This window comes from Papio anubis, chromosome 10 (genome assembly GCF_008728515.1).
Source record: "Papio anubis isolate 15944 chromosome 10, Panubis1.0, whole genome shotgun sequence".
Taxonomy (NCBI): domain Eukaryota; kingdom Metazoa; phylum Chordata; class Mammalia; order Primates; family Cercopithecidae; genus Papio; species Papio anubis.
In genome coordinates, this window is record NC_044985.1 from 91213244 (window position 1) to 91237656 (window position 24413).

Consider the following 24413-nt stretch of genomic DNA (forward strand, 5'->3'; position numbering starts at 1 on the left):
CTCATCATTCAGTTTCCTTGTGAGAACATGTGGCATTTGGTTTTCTGTTCCTGCGTTTGTTTTCTGAGGATACAGCTTCCAGCTCCATCCATGTCCCTGCAAAAGGCATGATCTTGTTCCTTTTTATGGCCACATAGTATTCCATGGTGTATGTGTACCACATTTTCTTTATCCAGTCTATCACTGATGGGCCTTTGGGTTGATTCCATGTCTTCGCTATTGTAAATAGTGCTGCAATGAACATACGCATGCGTGTATCTTTATAATAGAATGATGTATATCCCTTTGGGTATACAACCTGTAATGGGATTGCTGGGTCAAATGATATTTCTGCTTCTAGATGTTTGAGGAATTGCCACACTGTCTCCACAATCCTTGAACTAATTTACATTCCCATCAACAGTGTAAAAATGTTACTTTTTCTCAGTAGTCTTTTCAGAATCTGCTATTTCTTGATTTTAAATAATTGCCATTCCACTTGGCGTGAGATGGTATCTCATTGTGGTTTTGACTTGCATTTCTCTAATGATCAGTAATGTTGAGCTTTTTTTCATGTTTGTTGACCACATGAATGTTTTCTTTTGAGAAGTGTCTGTTCATGTCTTTTGCCCATTTTTTAATAGAGTTGTTTATTTTTTTCTTGTAAATTTATTTAGATTTCTTTTTTTTTTCCTGAGATGGAGTCTCGCTCTGTCACCCAGGCTGGAGTGCAGTGCCACAAACTCAGCTCACTCCAGCCTAATTTTTGTATTTTTTAGTACAGATATTGTTTCACCATGTTGCCAGGCTGGTCTCAAACTCCTGGCCTTGAGTGATCCACCCACCTCGGCCTCCCAAAGTGCTGGGATTCCAGGCATGAGCCACCATGCCTGGCCTACATTACTTCAAATTAACCATAAAACTATATTCTTTATCTACTTGGAATCTATGGGAGTTTTCTATGTAGACAGCATATCCATTTATCCCTACAAGTAACTTCCTAACTGTAGGAAAGAACCTCAGTCATTTTTTGCCTTTTTTTTTCATCCCATCACACTCATGGGAGATGTCCCACTACCACTGGTACCCAAAGTTCACGCACCACTCTCCCTGTTTCTGAACATGGGATTTTGATATGCTCTCCCCCTACCCACTTTCTATTAAGAATCCCTACCCTATCACTGAGGAGTTTCACTGAGCATGAGGAGCTCTGCAGACCCACTTCTCAGTGAAACTGATGAAAATTGTTTTTGAAAACAATAATTTAAGGTCTCTGGAAATAGTCTTACCAACATACAGCAAATGAAGGAACATTTGTTCTTGAAAATCTACTAAAACTAAAAAGTACAAGTGTTAGCGATGTTTGAACCAAGACCAACATACTTCCTCTCCTCTCCCAGCTCAGGAAGGTGGAGATTTCACTCCAAACTGCAGCTGAAAACACAGGGCTTCTTCTCCCTCCTGCTACCAGTCTAAGGGCTATTTTCTGGGAGGTGTATTGCATTTGGCATTTCTCATCTTTACCCCAGCTTTCTGTTGCTGAGGCTAAGTTTTGGGTCAGTGTGGCCAAAATGTGAGGGTTCCCTTCTTCTGCCCAGCAGCCCCCACTGCTATGAGAATACTGAGGCTCTATCTTGGGGATGCTGCTATGAGAATACTGGGGCCCCAGTTGTGCTTATCTTGGCTTGTAACACTGAAATTCCATGCCAAAAGTGGCAGCCTGGTGCTGCACCCTCCTCATCCACTAAGCATTCAGCTTCCAAAGCAAGAATGTCACTCAGAGGAAAATACACTGTGATCCCTGCCCCCAACACCAGAGCCTGGATCACAGAGTTTGTTTGAGGGAAGAAGCAGGTCATAGAACAGAGAGCTCCAGATCTCTCCCCAAAGGAACTGACTTTATTTCAACAGTGTGTGAAAGAGTACAAGCCTAAAGGTGCTCTCAAAAGCAGTGGAAGTTGTGATGTAAGGCAATTTGAAGTTGATTGAGAGTCGCTGGACATTCAGACGAAGCTGTAGGACAGCTAGTTTGCTGGAAAGACATGAAGAAAGAGACAGCTTACCTTCCTGAGGTAAGAACAAATTGCAAATATCTGGCCTCAGAACTTTTCCTTCAAAGAAGCCCAAATCTGATTGGATTAGGCTGTGAATCAATTTATGCCTGGGGCATTGTTGAAAACAGAGGAATCAAGCTGGAAATTAATTAAGTTTAAAGTTGTGTCTGGTCAAGGAAAGAGAAAAACAGTCAAACTAAGCCCAGTTAAAACCACTATCATTGCAGGTGACTGTGGGCATATCTGACATTACAGCCCTGAAGAGCAACATCAGAGCCTTCACTGCCAGAGGGATGAGATGGGGAGGAGAAATAGATTTTACTAAAGTAATTCAATCAACCATGAAAGAAGTAAACAAGTAAATAATAAAGATCCCTGGAGAGGCTGGCACTCAGGATTGTTACAGTAGATTATCCAAAATACATAGTTTCTAACAACAAAAAATGATACATGCAAAGAAATAATAAAGTACAATAATAATAATATCATAAAATATGGCCTGTATACTGGGGGGAGGAGGGGGGAGGTGGCAACAAAAATTGACTGTGAGCGTGATCAAATGTCGGTTTAACAGAAACAGGTTTCAAAGTAGCAAATATAAATACACTCATAAAAACCAAAGGAAACCATTATTAAAGAAATAAAAGTAGGTTCTTGGCTCAGCAGCTCATGTCTATAAACCTAACACTTTGAGAGGCTGGAGAAGGAGGACTGCTCAAGGCAAGGAATTAGAGACCAGCCTAGGCAACACAGTGAGACCCTGTCTCAAAAAAAAAAAAAAAAAATTAAAATTTGCTGGGTTCAGTGGCATGTGCTTGGAGTCCTAGCTACTCAGGAGGCTGAGGTAGGAAAATTGCTTTAACATAGGAGTTCAAGGTTACTGTGAGCTATGATTGTATGATTGTGCCAGTACACTCCAGCCTGGGTGATGGAGTTAGACTCTGTCTCTAAAAACAGAGAAAGAAAGGTAAGCATGATGACAATTTTACGTCAAATGGTGAATATCAATTAAAAGATAGACATTCTATTTTTTATAAAAAAAAAGAACCAAATGGAAATTCTGGAGTTTATAAACATAATAACTAAAATGAACATTTCACTAGAGGGACTCAGCCATAGATGTGAACTGGCAGGAGAAAGAAATAGCAAGCTCAAAGCTATATTGATACAGTTTATGCAATTTGAAGAACAGCAAGGAAAAAAATAAAGAAAAATGAACTAAGCATCAGAGAAATATAGAATGCCATTAATCATACTAAATGTGTATAATGAGACTACAAGGAGAGGAGCGGAAAAGCAGAAAAGATATTTGAAAAAATAAAAGCCAGGTGCTATGGCTCACGCCTGTAATCCCAGCACTTTGGGAGGTCAAAGCAGGAGGATCATTTGAGGCCAGGAGTTAAAGATCAGCCTCAGTAACATAGTGAAACCCATCTCTACAAAATACAAAAAAACAAGCTGGGTACGGCGGCACGTGCCTGTGGTCCCAGCTACCCGGGAGGCTGAGATAGGGGGATTGCTTGAGTCCTAGAGGTTGAGGCTGCAGTGAGCTGTCTTGCACCACTGTACTCCAGCCTGGGTGATAGAGTGAGACCCTATCTCAAAATAATAATAATGTCTGAAAAAATATTAATCTACATATTCAGAAAGCTCAATGATCTCCAAGTAGGATAAACACAGATTCACAAATAGATGGTAAAAATATTGAAAGCTGAAGACAAGGAGAAAATCTTGAAAGCAGTAAGAAAAAAAAAAAAAGACACATTACTTACAAGGAAACCCATATTAGGTTAGCAGGTGAGTTCTTAACAGAAACAACGGAGGCCTGAAGGCAGTGGGGTAACATTCAAAGTGTTCAAATAACCAGGAATCCTACATCCAGCAAGGCTGCCTTTCAAAAATGAAGGCAAAATAAAGAAAAAACAAAACCTGAGAGAATCTGTTGCTAGCCAATCTGCATCATAAGGAGTATTAAAGGAAGTTCTTTAGGCTGAAAGCAAGTGACCCCAGACAGTAACTCAAATCCACATTAGAAAATAAAGAACACTGGAAAAAGTAATTATGTCGTTATAAAAGACATTAGAGATGCATAGTTCTGGTTCTTTCTTCTTTAACTGATTTAAAACACAATTGTCTAAAACAATATGCACATAATGTATTGTTGGGCCTGTAACATGCAGAAAAGTAATATATTTACCCACAATGGCACAAAGAAGGTAGATAGGGAAAAAAACTTATTGGGCAAAGGAAATGACTCCAGATGGTAACTGGAATCCACAGGAACAAATTAAGAGAAATAGAAATGATGAATAAGAAGATGAATATAAAAAAAATTACAAATATATACTTGTTCTCTTTTCTTCTGTTAGTTTTTTTAAAAGACATAAAGTAAACAAATATAACAATAAATTATTGGGATTGTAACATTTATAAATGTAATATGTATGGTAATAATACCAAAGGGGGAAAAGGAATACAATTATAAAGGAGTAACATTTCTATATTTCATGGGATTAACTTAATATAAATCTGAAGCTATTTCTGATAAGTTAATATGTATATGGTCCCTAGAGCAACCAGTAAGGAAATAACTCAAAAAATGAAAATACAAAAAATCAGTAAAGCTGGATACATGACATTATGCATTTATTAAAACCCACAGAACAATACAACACAGAGTAAATGCTAATACAAACTATCGACTTTAGTTAATAATTATTATCAATATTGATTCATAAATTGTAATAAATGTCCCCTAGAAATGCAAGATATTAACAATAGTGGACATTATGGTGGTGAAAGCTTAAATGGCAACTCTTTTACTTCCGGCACAATTTTTCTGTAGACTTAAAACTACCTTAAAAAATAAAAACCTATTAGAAAAAAATGATCTCAAAGTCTCTGACCAATGAATTTTTTAAATTATTAAAGAAATTTAAGTGGTATATTAGAAAATATTTACTTAATGCTAATAAAAGCACTAAAAGAGGAAGAAGAGAATGAAAAAGGCATGAGACAGAAAACAAAACACAGCAGATGTAAGCCCAATATATTAATATTAATCTTAAATGTGAATGGATTAAACACCTCAGTTAAATGTCAGAGATTGTCATACTAGGAAAGTCCATGGTTTTCTTTTTTGTTTTTCTATGGAAAAGTCCATAGAGTCCAACTCTATGCTGTCTATAGGAGACATATTTGAGATTCAAAGATTAAAATATATTGAATGTAAAAGGATGAAAAAATATTGTGAAATAGTAACCACAAGAAAGCTGGAGTGGTTATACTAATATCAGGCAAGACTGACTTTAAAAGGAAAAAAAGTTACTAGAGATAGAGAAGGACATTTTATAATGATGAAAGGAGCAATCTATGAGGAAAATATAGCAATTAGGAACATACATACACTTAACAAGAGAGCAGCAAAAAAAAAAAAAGGAGCAAAAACTGACAGAAATGAAGGGGAAAATGAACAATAAAAAGAGACAATAATAAAAGGAGAAATTCAATGATAATAATAAGATACTTAAGTACCCCACCTTAAATGATGGATTTAAAAAACTAGGCAGAATATCAACATTTCAACAGCACTATAAACCAAATAGACCTAACATACATCTATGAATAACTCCACCCCAAAACGGCAGACTATAGATGATTTTCAAGTGCTTAAGGAACATTCTCCAGGATAGAACATAAGCTAGTCCATAAAACAAACCTCAACAGAGTTAGAGGAATAAGTATAGTCCAAACTATGTCCTCCAACTATGATGGAATGAAGTATAGACATTAATAACAGAAGAACTTTTGGAGACTCTGAAATATGTGGAAATTAAATAACATACTCCTAAAAAACCAGTGGGTCAAAGATAAAATCAAAAGGTAAATTAAGGAAGACTTTGAAATAAATGAAAATGAAAACATAGCAAAATCATGAAATACAGCTAAAGCAGTGCTCACTGGGAAATTTATAGCTTTAGATACTAAAAAAGGAGAAGGATCTCAAATCAATAACCTAACTTTCCACCTTATGGCACTGAAAAGAAAAGCAAACTTTTCATGCCCAAAGAGAGCAGAAGAAGGGAAATAAGATCAGAGGAAAAATTAATGAGAGAGAATGAGAAAAATAATAGAGAAAAATCAATGAAACCAAAATCTGCTTCTTCGAACACAGCTAAATGGACAAGTCTTTAGCTTTGTCAAGAAAACAGGAGAGAACACTCAAATTATTACAATCAGAAATGAAAGAGAGGATATTACTACCAACCACACAGAAATAAAAAGATTTATTAAGTAATACTGTAAACAAATATATTCCAATAAACTGGACAACCTAGATGAAATAGACAAACCCCAAAAAGGAAGCTGACTGGGGAACAAACAAACAATCTTAATAGACCAATAACAAGTAAAAAGATTGAATCAGTGATCAAAAACTACCTATAAAGAAAAGCCCAGGCTCAGATGGCTTCAGCGGTGATTTTTATGATACATTTAAAGATTAATAGCAATTCTTCACAACTCTTCCAAACAATAGAAGAGGAACACTTCCCAATCCATTCTGTGAGGCCAGTATTGCCCTGATACCAAAACCAGACAAAGGTATCACACAAAAAAAGAAAACTACAACCAATGTCTCTTATGAATATGGATTTAAAATCTCAACAAAATACTAGCAAACTGAATACAGCAATATATAAAAAGAATTGTACGCCTGTAATCCCAGCACTTTGGGAAGCTGAAGTGGGTGGATTGCTTGAGTCCAGGAGTTCAAGACCAGCCTAGGCAACATGACAAAACCCCGTCTCTACTAAAAATACAAAAATTAGCCTGGCACGATGGTGAGCACTTATAATTCTAGCTACTCTGGAGGCTGAGGCAGGAGAATTGCTTCAATCTGGGAGGTGGAGGTTGCAGTGAGCTGAAATGGCGCCACTGCACTCCAGCCTGGGTGACAGAGTGAGACTCTGTCTCAAAAAAAGAAAAAAAAAAATGTATAGCATGACTAAGTAGCATTTATCCTAGGAATGCAAATTGGTTTAGCATCCAAAAATCAGTAAATACAATGCACCTTATTGAAAACAAAAACAAAAACCATATGGTCTTTTTTTTGTCAAAAAATCATTTGACAAAATTCAGCATGCTTTCATGATAAAAAATATTTGACAGGCTAGGAACGGAAGGAAACTTCCTCCACCTGATAAAGGGAACCTACAAAAACCCACAGCAAACATCGTATTAATGCTTAATAGTGAATGTCTACATGCTTTCTTCTAAGATCAGGAAAAAGACAATGTTATTAGATCTTGCCACTTCTATTCAATATCGAACTAGAGGTTCTAATCAAAGTAACTAGGTGAGAAAAATAAATAAAATGCATCCAGATTGGAAAAGAATGAATAAGACTATATCTATTCACAGATGACATGAACTCATATTATAGAAAATCCTAAGGAATCCATGAAAAAAACTACTAGAACAAACAAGTTCTGTAATGTTGTAAAGATCCAAAGCCAATATTCAAAAATCAACTGTATTTCTATATACTTGCAACAAAGTATCCAAAAGTGAAACAAAAAAAAATTCCACTTAAAATAGCATCAAAAATAATAAAATATGTAGGAATAAATTTAATGAAAGGAGTATAAAACTTACACACTGAAAACTATAAAATACTGTTGTAAGAAATTAAAGAAGATCTACATAAAATAGAAGAACATTCCACTTTGATGAATTGAAGGATTTAATATTGTTAAGTTGGTAATATTCCCCAAACTAAGCTACAGATTCAAAAAAATCCCCATCAGAATCCCAACTGGCTTTTTTGTAGAAACTTGCAAGGCAGTCCTAAAATTCATATGGAATTGGAAGGAGTCAGAATCACTAAATTCATCCAAAAAAGAGTAAAGTTGGAGGATACACACTCACCAATTTCAAAACTTACTACAAAACAACAGTAATCAAGACAGTATGATGCTGACATATAGTTACAAATAAACATGTAGACCAATGGATTAGCACTGACTGTCCAGAAGTAAACCTATGTGTCTCAACTGTCTTTCTACAATGCCAAGACAATTCAACTGGAAAAAAATAATATTTTTAACAAATAGTGCTGGAGCAAATGCATAGCTACAAGCAAAAGGATGAAATAGGACCCTTACCTTAAACCATATATAAAAGTTAACTCAAAATGGATCAAAACCTAAGTATAAAAGCTAAATTTATAACACTCGTAGAAGAAAATATAGGGGTAAATCTACTGACCTCAGATTTGACAATGTATTCTTAGATACCACACCAAAAGCATGGTCAACAAAAGAAAAAATAGGTAAGTTGGACTTCATCAAAATTTAAAACTTCCTTGCTTTAAAGAACACTATCAACAAAATGAAAAGACAACCCACAGTATGGGAGAAAATATTTAAAAATAATATATAAGGAACCTGTATACAAAATGCATAAGAAGTCTTCCAACTCCTTAATAAAAAGGCAACTCAGTTTTAAAATGTGCAAAGGATTTGAGTAAATGTTTCTCCAAAGAAGATACACATATGGCCAATAAACACATGAAAAGATGCCCATCTCTTAGTCATCAGGTAAATGCAGATCAAAGCTACCAGATGTCACCACACACTAAGATAGCTAGAATCAAAAAGTTAGGTAACAACAGGTATTGGTGAGGAGATAAAGAAACCAGAACCCTCATACACTGCTGGTGAGAACGTAAAATGGTACCGCTGCTTTGGAAAACAGTCTGACTCTTCCTAAAATTGTTAAACATAGATTTGTCATATATAACCCAGCAATTTTATTCTCAGGTATATACCTAAGAAAAATGAAAATGTATGTCCATACAAAAACTTGTACATGAATGTTTATAGAAGTGTTATTCACAATCGCCAAAAGGTAGAAACAGCCCATACATCTACCAATTTATGAATAGATAAATAAATTGTGGTATATGTATACAATGGAATATTATTAGGCCACAAAAAGAAAGGAAGTATTGACACATACCACAACATGAATGAACTTTGAAAACATCACATTAAATGCAAGAAGTTAGTCACAAAAGGCCACATATTATACGAGTCCATTTATATGAAATGCCCAGAGTAGGCAAATCTACAAGCACAGGAAGTAAATTTGTGATTGCTTAGGGCTGGGAGAAAGGAGGAGTAGGGGAAGGTAAGAGCTAAAGGGTGGAGGGTTTCTTTCTGAGGTGAAAAAATTATCCTAAAATTGACTGTGGTGATGGTTGTACACATCTGTGAGTGCACCAAAAACCATTGAATTATACACTTTAAATGCATGAATTCTATGGCATATGAATTATATCTCAATGAAATTATTGTTGAAAATTCAGCAACATTCTACAAAATGCCTGACCAGTATTCTTCAAAACTCAAAGTCATCCAAAACAAGAAAGGTCAGAGAAACTGTCACAAACCAGAGGAGGCTAAGAAAACAACATCATGCCCAAAGGTCATGTGGTGTCTTGGATGGAATCCTGTAACAGGAAAGAGGCATTTGGGAAAAACTAGTGACTCCTGTATAAAAGGTGGAGTTTAGTCAATAATAATGTACCAGTGAGACATCTTTACTTGTGACAAATGTGTCCCCAGTGAGGTACGATGGTAACCACATGGAAACTGGGTGAGGGGTATACAGGAGCTCTCGGTATTATTATTGCAACTTTTCTATAAACCTAAAGCTACCTCTGAAATAAAATGTTTATTTAAATTTCATGGAAAGGAATCCCTGCCCTAGCTCAATGTTTCCCCACTCCTCTTGCTTTTAGGAGTTAGCTATAGATGACCATGAGCTTCCTTTGCCGAGAGGCCAATAAAAGGTTGTTAGGGGTGAATGCTGCTGGAAAGGGCAGGGAGGGGATGGATTACATTGCCAGCCAGACATCATCGTAAAAGACAGACAGGAAGTGTAAAAAAAAAGCAAAAAAAAAAAAAACCCGGCGTGGCAGAGGCTGTCACCTAATCCTGATGGGCAAAGTTGAGCCTTGGCTGCAAACATTTAGGAAGTTAGAGAAGAGCAACTGGAAAGGAGGAAGGGGCCTGGCTGACTGATGGAGGGGGCTAGGCCAGGATGTCAGGTGCCAGATGGGTTCCTTATAAGTTGTCAGTGCAGAAAAGGAGTGAAGAAGGCACAGGAGCCTCAGCACCCGCTCCAGGTCATGTAGATTGTCATTGTCTCCTCATCAGATAGTTATTTACAAGTGTCCATTTCTCACAAAGCACAAGAGCAGATAGAGATGACCAAAGACACCTTTTCTCCTGGTACTTCCCACTGGACTAGTGTCCTGAAAGGCATACATACTTTTTGAAATGTTTTTTGAGGACACAGCCTTACAGGAATATCTTATAAACATAGATTTCATTGCCAAAACAAGCAAATGTTCAGGATGTAGGACTCTAATAAAAATAGCAAGACAAGAATCTGATCAGAATATAGAAGAGAAATCACTTAGGCATTTTATTGGGCATTTACTACAAACTGTATCCTAAGTCGGAGGCTGGGGTAGGGGGTAGGAGACAAAAATCATCTCTCCTGGCCCCTGAGAAACTCACAATCAAGGTGAGTTTGTATGCGAGGGGAGGAGATGAGGAAGGCAGTGGTCCAGAAGAGAGAGAACTTGAAAAGGAAGAAAGAAAAAGAAAAAGAAAAAATCACAATACAAAGCCAAAGGGCTAATCATAGAGATCTAAGCTGATCTCTTGCCCCTCCTGCAAAAACTCGAGTCAGAAGAAAACCTCCCAGGGGGTATAAAGTGTAGAGAGGCATGAGAAGCAGTAATCTTGGCTGACCCTCATTGAGCATTCACTGTGTACCTGTAGGAGCCATGCCAAGCACTTGACATGCCTTATGCCACCTAATGACACAACTCTACAGGAAGGCACATTTTAAATCCCCATTTTCTAGATTGTGAAATTATAATTCAGCAAGGTTCCATGACTTGCCCAAGGACACACAGATAGGAAATACTGGAACTGAGGAAATCAGTCTTTCTCTAGATCTATGGGCTTAATGTCTAAACGACTTTGTCTAGGCAAAAGAATGCAAGCTAAAAATAACAGATTCTTTCCTCATATTAAAATGAAACTTTGCATAGGGATGAAAGAAAAAAAAATCAAGATCTAAGTCCTCCATCCTTAAGTCCAACCTTACAAGCAGGGTCTGCCTCGACCTGATGGAGGAAGATGGAAATAGGAACAAAAGAGAAATGGTAAATGCACAGGTGTTAGTCACACTCCAGAGAGGCCCTGCTGTTCTGCAAGGGGAAGAAGGACATGGCCTCAGCTTCCAGTTAGCACTTCCCATGCCAAGACTATTGATCCAGTGAGACAGTGACACAGAGACAGCAGAGAGAATTAATAAATAAGCCATTACTGCTTCAGAATTACATATACAACCAGCTAGTGACCATTTTAAGATGAGGGAGGGGAGTGCATAGAGACAGTAAGAAAAAAAAAAAAAAGAGAGAAATGTCTGTTGAACAATGGTAAAGAGTCAGATAAGTTTATTTGTTTGTTAGAGCTGGGAGATCTCAGCTCCCTCGGGCAGAAGCCTGTTAGCCTCATCGCTGCAAGGTTTTTCCAGTTAGAGGCATAAATGAATGCTTATGGGTTCTTGAACATATTATACACAATATGTAGAAGCAGACCCATGTATAACAATGTGTGGAAATGTCTTGGCCATATTTCTGATGCCAGAAGGTCTTGTAGCCAAAGTAGGAGTACGTGTGGCATCTGAGGCACATTCCAAGAGCTCCCATTCAGTTTGGTATCACCCAGACATTTTGGTACAAGCAAGCCCTTTTCAACCCATACACTCAACTTCCAGACCTCAAATCTCTCCACCTTTACTCATTGTCCCCATTCTAAGATCTAAACTGGCTCTCCTAGTTGTCACTTTTGCCTGTTGCTAATGTGACCTCACATTCCATGAGTCTGAATATATGAATTTTAAGAAATTACATGAGTGACGTGAATATCTTTGTGTAGATGGAACCCACTTGAATAATCCTTTTTAAGGTCACATTTTCTTACATTTGCCAATAAGAGATTCATGATAGATTTTTTTCTTAAATACCTCCCTAGTACCTTCATTACGTATTCTGAATCAGAAAAATACGACTCTACAGAAGCATGTATGTTGTGTAAATTGCAAGCTGCACCCATATTGAAGTAAAATATGGGAAGAAGTTGTGGGACTGGATGCTGCTTAGGAAAGACATCACCTGGGGATCTAGTTATCAGTATGGATGATAACTGATACCTACAGTTCTCAGCTTATATTGGGGTGTTCCTCCACCACTGATGACCTATGCCGGATTCTCTTTCAGTGGAAAAAGCATAGAATATTAGTGGCAGAGAGCAAACTACAATACATTTTGTTGACCCTCTTACTTTACGGATGAAGAATCTAAAATCTGCAATGTTGAATGACTTATTCAAGATCATGGAGCTTTGCAAGTTTGTTAAACATCCCAAATCTCATAAACATTTTTAAACTTGGGCTCAGCCTATGTGACCCAATCTTGCTGAGGATATGAAGTCATTACAAAAATTTCCTCTCATTGCCAGGCTAGGAAATGAAGGCCATTGAATACTGTTACCCAAAAAGGATTAGGGTGTCAGGGGCAGGTTTTGTGGGACTTGAAGTTTATAAAACTTCAAAGCTTCTCTGAGGAAAAACAACGCTAAGCTAAAAATATAAATTGGGTACAAAAAGAGAATATTTATTTAGAATGAGGAAATAAAATGCAATTAATTTTTTCAGTGACGTGAGTTGAGCGTGGTGGCTTGCACCTGTAATCCCAGCTACTCAGGAGGCTGAGGCAGGAGGATCACTTGAGCCTAGGAGTTTGAGGCTGCAGTGAGTTATGATGGCACCACTACACTCCAACTTGGGCAAAAGAGTGAGACACTGTCTCTAAATATAAAATAATAAGGTGGGCAAATATCACATACATCACAAATACTAAAAAAGTGATGTTTTTATGGATTAACTTCCTCACATGCCTATAATACTTGTTCCTCTACAATCTTTGCTGCGTGCTCTTTGGTAACTTCTTCACATGACAAGGATTTTGTAAATTCTTCCCTACAGGAAAAATTGAAAAGCAATTCAGTCTTTCCTCTAGCATCATTGACCAAAATTCACCTTTGATTATTGACAGTTTAGAAAAACTTTTTTATTTTTTTTATTGGGATAGTTGTCAAATCTGGGGGAACTTATCAAATTTCTTTCATACATACGAAGTATAAGATGTGGAATAACTTTCCAAAAGCTAACTTCTGGCACTGACTATTTGAAATATTGTTATTCCCTGTATACCCGCATACTCCTAATCTCAGACATCATACTGGGATACCATCAGAACCACCCAGGCAAGAGGGAACCTGCACTTGACAGGAATATATTCTGCTCCTCTGCCCTTCGTGTCTCTCTGCACAGGGCAAGAAATCTGTAGGGCTAGGAGACATGTCTGCTCAAAGCCCATGCCCCCTGCTTCTTGATCTCACTCCAAGTACACAGGACCCTGGAATTTCTTGATCAAACAGACCCTCCCTAGATCTCTTCCTGGAGTCTTTCCTTCCAAGGGCAAAATGTATCCTTAGTGTGATTATTCCTTGGCCAGCTTCAGAGCCATGGACAGAGCCCATGCAAATGAAGGGCCCTGAAGCTTAAAATGCACTAGCTTCATGGCAAACCCACCTCTATGCAGAGGCTCTGCAATGAAGTCTTTTGCATCTTGTACCGCAACCCAATCTGGAAGCTACTCCACCCACCAAAAGTACAGTCTATAAAAACTTCACCACTGCCTCAGCATTGCAACCATGCAGAGGAAACAGTTAGAGCTCAAAGAGATAGAAATGTGTGTGGCTCTGAACACAGTGAAATCTTACTAGATAATGATTAAATGGCAGCAGACATCTTGCCTGTCTGTCCTTCTGAGCCAACAGGCTTCCATCTTGGCATTTCTCAGAGGAGAACCCCATGGCCATGCAGTGCCTTCAGTGTTCCCATCTGGCAGAAGTTGGGCAACATTTCCAGAAACCTAATCCTTTCACATACTCTTCTTTCTTCTTAACCTCAGGTAACACACCAGACACCTGGACCCCTTAACAGCCCAGGACACTGGCCAGGTGACCCCCTCTGGACACAGTCGATGGAGGGCAAACTCCCACTCTCTTCATGTGTTGTGCATTGGAGTGAGGCAAGGAGGGAGTGTGGGAGGAGTGGCCAAGGAAGACTGCCCACCCTGGTCTAAAATGAAGACTTTTCAAGAAAAAACTGACCACTTTGGGGGCCTCTTGTGCACTGAGCATTAATTTCTCAATGCTTCTCCTCCCCAGCTCCCCTCTAACTCTTTGGCCCCTGTGCCCATAGTTGTTTCCTCATGCCACCACTGCATCTGCTCAGAGGACACCCACCTGATGACCAAGATGAATCGTGCTAGAAAAGCTCCTGGGCAACCCTAGGCAATCCAGCAAAGCGCCCCTAGACTTTCTCCAGCGTGCACCCCTGCTCCCCGCACCCACGGGGTCTTCAGGAGTTCTGGCCATGTCTCCTGACCCTCTGAGGTCCTATTTTCAAACACTTTTATTCTCATTCAAGGTATGAGATTAATAACACCCCCTACCTTAAGGTATATGTTTTGAAAAAGAGGAGAAGGTCTTAAGCAGAAGATTCAAAGTGAATGAGCTTTAATTAAATGTCTAATAAAGAGAGATATAGATATGGATTTTAAGAAACACTTCTATTTAAAAACATCTTAAAATAGGGTAATGCATTTAATCCCCACATTTAAGCTTCCCTGTAATGGGAAGAAATAAACTGAGAGCTTTGGAGTAGGAAGACAGGGTCGAGGGGTGACCTGGGAGGGGGCTGGGTGGCTTGTTGCAAAAGTCAGAAGACCATGAGTCAGGGTGGGGACAGTATAACACTGTCATGAATTCTATCTTGCTGGCTTCTGTGCATGTGCGCATGCGCGCGTGCACACACACACACACACACACACACACACACACACACACACACAGAGTACGAATGCCTTTTGTGGGAGGTGCTATTACTAACACTAAGTCTAAATCTAAGCCTCTCATTTTGTATTCCCTGCACTGTAAGGGGCAGCCCAAAGGGGTCGGGGTGGGGGGCGGGTGGGAGGGGCATCTAGAAGGAGAAGGACAGATTTAAAAGGAAAGATTTACGAGGCCATGAAGACGTTCCTCCCAGACTCCTGAGTGCAGGAGTATGACTTATTTATTTTATTTTCGTTTGTAACCAAAACCTTCGCCTGACTCCCATTGGCCCCAGCTGAGAGGGGAGAGAGGGCTGGTCCGTCAGGCGTTGATCACCGGGCCAACGGAAGACAGTGTGGCGTGATGCTGACGCAGCCCACTGACAAGCCAGGGAGGCCCAGGGGAGCAGCTCTGAGCAGAGCAGCCAGAGCCAGGCAGGTAGAGAGCTGACAGCCAGGGAATTGCTAAGAGGCGCCGGGCTGGTGGGGGCAGGATGGTGAAACAGTTGGACTCCAGAGAAGGTGTGATTTGTGATGCACAAACTGTCGTTTACCCACTCCCCTTGGAGTCCTCTCCACGTCCCTCAGCTCCATCAACCTCTCCCCAGTTTAAATTTCCTCTCTCCCTTCCCCCTCCTGCATGCTTACTCCGTGGGTCCCCGCATTTCTATTCAATAACCTTTCTCTCCCCCTGTCCTTTTGGGAGAAGGAAGGGAGCAGATGAACACACATTAATAACATCTAAAGTCACATAGTGATCAGCTGAAGGGGGCAGTCTCTCTGATGTCCTCAAGGCATCCTATTTAGGAATTTATATCTGCAGAGCCAGAAGAAAGCACAGCATCACTGGGGGACAGGCTAGGGAGTTAAGGGGATGGCTGCGTCAGTGTTGGGAATTCGTGCACTTATGGTGCAAAAGCACAAGGTGCATGAATTATCAAAGGGCTCAAGGACTGCCTGGTCCCCACTTGAATTATCAAAGGGCTCAAGGACTGCCTGGTCCCCACTCCCCTCCCTGGAGAGAGGCATCCCTGGGAAAACGGGAGCTTGTGTCTCCAGACCAGAGTTCTCTTTTAAGAAAATGGAAGTTGGGAGGGAAAGGCAGAGAAAAGCTTCAAGCCTATGGACAAGTCCTGAATCCTCCTCAGAATAGTGACCCCTGACATATGCACTGATGTGCCCATTTATTGAGAATCTCAGAATTCTTCGCAAAGGTGTCCCATTTAAGAAAATCCTCCATCCTTTTCAGGCAAAAGCAACAAACAGTAACAAAATAAAACTTTACTTATCAGATGGTGGTTACCAGTCTTTCCCTGCCATTTTTCTGGATGATGTTTAAAACCATGAGTCTCCTCCTGGCCTTTCCCTTGTTACTGCACATAACCACATAGCCCTCTTACACTGGATGAAGCACTTTCTCCATAATGTTCACTTCTTCAATGGTGGGATAGATGCTGCTGTTCTGACAGCTGGAGTATTCAGACTGATGAGAACCACTGGTGATTCTCAGCAGTCCCAACATCACATGCTTCCTGTCCTGATGACCTGTGAGTCACCACTCCACCACCTCCCTATATGGGTGAGAGGTTACATCAATCCCAGTCTATAGATGGAACAACAAAGGCCCAGTTGAGCGGATGTGCTTTCATGAGTCTGTCTCATACTATCTATTGCCAGGAAACAGGGTACAGTTGGAGACATATTGTTGCATCATCTGAAGGCCTCTATGTCATCTGAAGACACAACTATGAAGCTAGGCTTCACTCTATCACAGGAGCGGGAGCCTCAGAGTTTACCCCTAGTTCCAATCCTGACACCTGCTTAGTATAGAAGTACTTAGGTCCAGGAGTCAGAGGTCTGAGTTCTAGACTTAGAATTACCACTTAGCAATCACTTTAATCATGTCACTCACCTGCTAAAAGTCTTCCTATGGTGCCCTATTGCCCTTAAAATAAAATCATAACCCCTTATGATGGAATTCAAGACTGTATCATCTGGCTTTTGCCATCTCTCTGACCCCATCTCACACCTCTCTCCCTCTTACTTGCGACACCCCAGACACATCAGCCTATCTTTCTGTTCCTTTAAGTCACTTGGGTTGGTTCCTACTTCATTGTCTTTGTACATGCTGTTCCCTCTGCCTACAATGTCCTAAAATTGTCTGTAGTCTGCTAATCATTTGACCCTTAACAAATACTGCATTACTCAATAGGGGACTCTCTCCCAGATAAAGGTTTTTTGGGGGGTTGGGAGGAGAATTTGAAATTTGATATATATTTTTAAAATCCAAGTAGTCATCATGGGGAAAATAAGAATCTTTCATTTGTTCATTAATTCATTCATTTAGTAGATATTTACCAAGTACCTTCTATGTTGGACTTCATTATACAACGTGGTACTGTTTCTATTTGAATTACAATACATAAGCAGGGATGGGGAACTATGAGTTTTTAGAGCCTCTAGAAGTTCTAACCTAGCCCTGGCATCAGCTCATGTGTCACCTCTTCAGAGATGCTTTTCCTGATCACATTATAAATTAGCTCTCCTTGCCTTCCCTCCACTTTCTAACACAAAACCCTGTTGTATAGAATAGAATAATATAATTTACCACTGCCCTAATTTGTTGATTGACGTATTTACTTACGTACCATCTGTCTCCACCAATTCATATTTAAGTTTCATGAAAGCATAACCTTGTCTGTCGTAGTCACCACAAGCACATAGAACAGTGCCTGGCACACAGAAGGTGTTTGAAAAATGTCTGCCAAATAAACAGAGTAATGAACAAACGAATGTAATCCTGGGCTAGTCACTTAAACTCTCTGAGCCTTAGGTTTTTCATCTCTAAAGTATGATCAACAACAACAACAACAAAATACCTGCCTGAGTCAAAAAACTCTTGGCAAGAGTTTGAAATAAAATATGTATAGACCCAATTTCCTAGAAAACAGAGCCTGAGGCAGGGATCAAGTGCTGGTGTTTTAAGTAGGAGGTACAATCCCTAGGCATTGGGAATGAGGGAAAAGGGAAAGAAAAAACAGAAAGAGTGAGAAGAAATAAAACGTGGGTGGGCTCCTACACTGACTACTGCTTCATGTGAAGCCACAAAGGGGCACATCGGTCACTTGACAGGGGCATCCATTGGACCACACAGGACATCTTACATGGAGAAACTCTACCCTGAAAAAATGTATCAAGGGAGAACAGAACATTGGTCAATATTCACCCACTGGAGATTTTCCCCCCCCACACTTCCATATTGCCTCATCCTTACCCACCTCTCCCCAGTCTCCCCTGAAATCAACTCCTCTGTCCTTTAGTATGACATTTCACCCAAGCCTGGGAGTGTCTGGAAGAGATGGAGAATCCAGATTGACCATGAGTGGTGAAACCCTGCAACCCCACCCAAAACGCTTTGGCTTCAAAAGTGACAGCTACTTCAGAACAAGCAACTTCAGTGCAAGCGGGGGCAGGGAAGGATGAGAGACTGTCATGCAGATGAAAGAATCCCACGAGGAAGAGAGGATGCACGCAAGATAGATTTGATACAGCATTAGAAAGCGGTTTAGAAACTGTAAAGCCACAAACAATGAAAAGTGATGTTGTTTTATTGGTCTTCTTGGAAATGCAACTGTCTTTCCAACTCATAGTCTCTGCACTTGTATAAGTTTGATGAGCTTTCAACTAGACTGCACAAATGAAGCCTTCCTTGTTTCCACTGTTATTGTTGAAACAGTATCTCTCTGAAATAAGCCACTTCATCTCCTCATAAAAAAATCTTTATATCCAAAATAGGATCTCTAAATGGATTCTGTTAAAGTGGGTTTTTTTGCTTGCTGTATTTAGTTTCTAGACTGCAGCTAATATGAGCAATCCATATGGAAGATACTTTTCAAGTTACCTCCTTATCTTTTGATTCTCCCTTCATCAGTCTGCTTTTATAACATCAGCTTCCTTGGGCCCATTCTTATATCGTCTACACAGTGATAAATTTTAACACACCTCCAACATGTCATTAAATGTTAATGGCACAGAGCCCATGTAATGGTCAGAATGAAGATTTTCCAGCCTGAAATGCCTCCATCAGCAATTACAAAACTTGTTGACATGTGGCCCCTTCATCAGGTTTTATCTACAAATCCAAGACCCATACAATTAGGGGTCAACCTGAATTGGGGTCAACTTGAATTGGGGTCAGCCTGAACTGAGGAGTCACATGTGTTCTGGACTTCGATTGCATTTCTGAGCTCAGCTGAATAAAATGCCGGGCACATAGTAAGATACATACACAAACATAAACATATCATGTATATAATTCATTAAATATGTTACCAAATGAATGACTTTAGTCAGTTTAGAATGGAAATGCAAAAATTAAAAGCAAAAGCACAGGCTCTAGAACCAAAGTGCATGGGTTCAAATCCCAGGTTTATCATAAACCAGCTAGTGTGACATTAGACAGTTGGCTTGACCTTTAAGTGCCTCTGTTTGTGCCTTGGTTTTTTTCTCCTGTAAAATCGGGATAACAGGCATGCCTGCCTCACAGGTTTGTTGTGAAAATTAAATGATGCCAGGAGTATAAGTCTTTTAGTCTAGTAAGAGTGCCTAGTGCACAGTGAACAAGGGATGCAGGTTAGCCTGGATGATAATTTCAACTGTGCTGCTAGCCACCCACCTGCCCATCCAAATCAGGAGAAGGGTGTCTCTTCAATCATGCCATCTGTCTTCACTAGTTCAACCAGACCCAGGCTTGCATATGTTTAAAATCGAGTATAAAGCCTGCGTTTTAAAATTTGTGTAGTCAAAAGGAATCTCACACTAGTCATGGCATTTTCTGTCCCTTGGTGATAGACTGTGTTTTTAAACATGGTGGTGTCAATTGATTTAAGTATTTTATTGAATAATTTTACTGTTCCTGTGCCCAGAGGCTTTTTAAAGCAGGGACCAATTTTTTAAATCGAATAGATAAATGTGTAGTCGTTGCACTTGAAATAAAGGCAGCACAAGCAGTAGGGCTAGAATTTCCACTTGAGCTGTATAACTATTTGCTTAACAGCCTGGAGGGTTTCCTAAAATTTGGAGAAGCAGCAATGGGGACTGGTGGCTGAACTTCACTGCCACCATCTTAAGCCTTTTACATACTGTCTCCCAGGCCTGAAACCTATGTTCCCAAAGTACCTACCAGGATCTGGGCCACATGGGCATCTTCTTATCCTCCTGGGGAGAGGTAATCTGACCTTAACTATTTCTTAAGTCCCTTTAACATTCAGCTGTGTCTCTCCCCTCAATAGTAGAATAATGAATAATGAGTCATCATTTTAGACTATTCCTGCAAACTGTTGCCTGTCACTATTTTGCACACTGTAAATCACCTTAATTTTAGTACAATATAGCTCTCTACAATCTAAAATACTAACTTTTTTCTTATGGAAACACTGCAATTAAACAAATTAAAAATCAGCATCATTAATAGTAGAGCATTCTAAGATTATATACCTCCTAATGTGATGCAATATGAGTGTACCGCATCACTTTTGAAGGATGTTTAACCTAAATTGGACCAAGCCTAAGGGATGAAGAAAAATGCTATGACCCAATAGAAAAGAAACATCTAGAATGTGGGATGTTCTACAAAATAGTTGGCCTAGTCTCTCAAAAAATACAATGTTGTGAGAAAAAGAGAAAGAGAGAGAGAGAGAGAGAGAGGGCAGGGTCTATTCCAGATTAAAAGTGACTAGAAACACTGAATGGAATGCATGACCTTGATGAATCTTGGTTTGAAAAATAACAGGTATAAAAGATACTTTGGGGATAATTGGGGACACTTGAGTTTATTGGATGATCTTAGAGAATTACTGTTAATGATCCTAGAAGTGACTATACTAAAGAATGTTCTTTTTATTTTTTAAATTCATATATGTCTTTACCCATAACTGAAAGTGCTATTACAGTGCCTAAGTTATTTACAACTGTGCAATAATGTGTTGAGAAATAAATTATCTAGAAGGCAGCAGAAATACATTGTGAATGTATATAAAACTGTAGCATGTTCACAGATTTACTTTTTATATAATTACTGGTTCTGTAGTGTTTCAAGTTATGTTCTCAGAAAGAGAGACGAAATGCCCAAGATTAAACAGAAAATATATGAACCATATCCCAACACCAGTGTCCCCAGCATCCCCAGCCCTAGTCTGAGGCCGTCTGGGTCTGCAGCTCCATGGCAACAGGGCCGTGGCTGCGAAGGCACTCTCCTGACCCTCCAAACTGCAGGTCACTAAAAGGTTCTTATTTTTAGAAGATGCATATTGAAGTATTTAAATCTGAAGTATTACATCCAAATGGTTAGTAAAATGTTAGCTATTCCTGAATCTAAGTGGCTAGTATATGGGTAAATCATTGTACTACCTTTTCAGCTATTGTGTATGTTTGAAATTTTTCATAATAAAGAACTTTTGAAATGTGAATTTTTAAATGTGAAGTTCTGAAATTATTAACAGTTTGGGCACTTGGAACCCACGTTTCTACTTCATGAACTGAGGGCTGGAGGGTAAAGGAAAAAATAAAGCCAGTCTTAAAACTTGGCTTCTAAGCCCTATTCAGTGCACTGTGTGCTTTCTCTGCACTCTTGGTCATCACGTCAAAGGAAATATGCGATAATTACTCTTTACATGTGTCAACATAAATAACAAACAGAGAAAGGCTCACTACAGGGAAAGACCTTTAAACTTGGGAATAAAGCATTGATTGCAATGGGAATTACACATACCATAGTAAATTATGTGTGTATTCAGGGAAGTAAAGAAAGAGAAAGGGTTTTAAAGGAAAAAATGAGGAGGAGTACATAAGTGTTTTGAAATAATTATCCTTGGCTACAAAGATCAATAACAGGGTGATGCTAGTCTGAAGTTGGTCAGACAGTGGCTGGGCAGATGTCCTTGGGGAAATATTTTTTGAGTAAGGTTGTGATGGCCTTTGTGCAAGGTTGTGGGTTTTGTAGAGTCTTTTTTGTTATAAAACATACAAGCATGAGACCCATCTCTTCATGGCCTTTCTTGGTTCTGTTTGTCAGGTTTTCTTAACATTAGTGACTCCATTTTGACTCTGACAACTTTCACACACGTAGTTTTTGTTATGCATTTGATGAGCAAACAGATGAGGCACACAATATTTTATGCATACAGTGTATCTAGTCCATTATTTACTAGACTGAACCTCTAACATTCTCTCTCACCTCCCATGATCAAATGTCACGTTTCCATACCCTTCCATAATGCAGACTTCCAAGTCCTAGCCCTGTTAAAACTGGGGTCATCTTCCTGCGTTTCTCACAAGAAGATGAGTTTCTAAATTCAAGATGATAAAATTGCTCAGTACAATAATTGACAAAGAAGACACCTCTTGGAACTGAATAGATAGTTTAATCATCGTGGTGGAGGAGGGGACATTTACTTGATTATGAAATAGAGAGAAACGAGGATTTGTTTAAATTGGCAAAGCCAGCGTTGTTTGGAGCTTCTGTGTCTTCTACGAGTCATAACCTTCAAAATTATTGTTGCAATCACAAATATATGAGGTTGACCATTGTGTTATTCATATTGTGCCTCTTCCTGGGTGTCATAACCAGAAGATAATAAAAACACACATGAAATTGTTCATAATCAGGGGTCAAAGTACAACGAAAAACAGGACCTGAACTGACTATATTTTGGATTGTTTTTATTTGGAGGATTTACTTCCCTGAAAAACACTTTAGTCTGCCAACTCCTACAAAGAACTCTTCTACTAAGAAAATGAATTACCACATTGCAAGACATCATCATATAATCTCATCTAGACCCCTGCTTCTGAGATACCTCACAATTATAGTATTTTATTCTTTCCTTTAAAACCTAAAAAGAAAACTGTGCACATTCATTCCATGTCATGTTTTCACTCTTTTGTGCTTTGGATTTATTACATTCTCACTGGATGACAAGCAGTGTTTTAAGTACCTAGAACAGAGCAGACAACATTGAAAATAAAGATTGCGGTTTCATGGATGTTACATTCTAGTGGAGAACAGAGGCATCTCAATAATAAACATAAAACACCGAAGCCTGGGGGTGTGAAGAACCTACCTTAGATATTGTGGTCCAGAAAGGCCTCTCCAAGGAGTGACCTTGGAGTTGAGACTATTCATCAGAGTTACCACATAGAGATCTAGGCAAGGGCATTCCAGATAGAAGAACCAGCTAATGCAAAGGTCCCAGGGCAGGCACAAGCCTGTTGGGCTTGAAGGGCAGAAAGCAAGCCCCAGTGACTGGAGCATGGTCAATGACAGAAAGAGTGAAATGAAATGTAGGTCTTGGCTAGAAGAGTGAACTTGACTCTAATTGCATTGGGCAGTTATTGGGGGTCTGGAATCAGGAGAGTGGCATGATCTGATTTACACTTGAAAAAGGCCTCTTGAGCTGACATTTATGATCAGAGACTATCTACTGACATTTAGCCCAAATTCCTCCCGCTGCAATTAAAGTGCATTCTCTCTCCTCACAGTGAACAGATGTTATTTGATGCTGATATCATCTCACATGCCTAAGGAAACATCAGATGGCTAATATCAAGATCGCCAGAACACTAGAACGAATGTAGTAAGAAGACTGGAGTAATAATCATCTACCTGAATTACACTCAGAGGCCACAGATGAAAATGAAACCCGTTTCCAGCACCTCTTTCCCACTAACGACCAAGCCAGTTCTTTCTTTAATCCTCAAAAATGACCTTACATTCTCATTGATTCTCAAACTTCAACTCCCCACCAAGCAATCTGTGGCAACAGCAACCTTAATATCTCAGAAGACTTTCTCCAGTATTCATGGTCGGGATCATAATGGTGATATAAAAGAGTATTAAGATAGGACGGGTAGGACTTCTGGTGAAACCTCTCCCCAGCAAAACAATTTAACCGGTGATAATTATAAAAATCAAAATACATCATTTACAGTTTCTGGAAATTGTCCTAAGAACATAGGACAAATGGAAAAATATTCATTTAACATAATCTACCAAGTTTTATAAAAATGGCAAGTGTGTGGCATTTTAGCCATGACCTACTTCTTTAACTCTCCTCCCCACCCACTCAGTTCCATGTCACAGAAACTGTACCCTGACCATGAACAGCCAAGAAGATAGGGACTTCCTCTCCCCACAGCACACGGTCTAGGGCTATGGTTTCACCCCCGGAGGGGCACGTTGCCAGTGGCATTACTCATTCTCTTCCTTCTAGCCTGGTGTTGCAGAAGCTCTATTCAAGGCAGGCTTGCCCCAGAGGACAGGGCTCCTTTCCCCAGTC

The 24413-nt window shown here is 39.4% G+C and overlaps 1 long non-coding RNA gene across 1 annotated transcript in view; it reads right to left on the minus strand.

Moving 5' to 3' along the window:
• The window catches only part of LOC103876470, a 37515-nt gene extending 13895 nt beyond the window's left edge, over positions 1-23620 (minus strand). Inside the window, exon 1 of the long non-coding RNA XR_635726.4 lies at positions 16479-23620. This is a non-coding gene — a long non-coding RNA (uncharacterized LOC103876470). The remainder of the gene's footprint in view (positions 1-16478) is intronic.
• Positions 23621-24413: the final 793 nt, after the last annotated feature.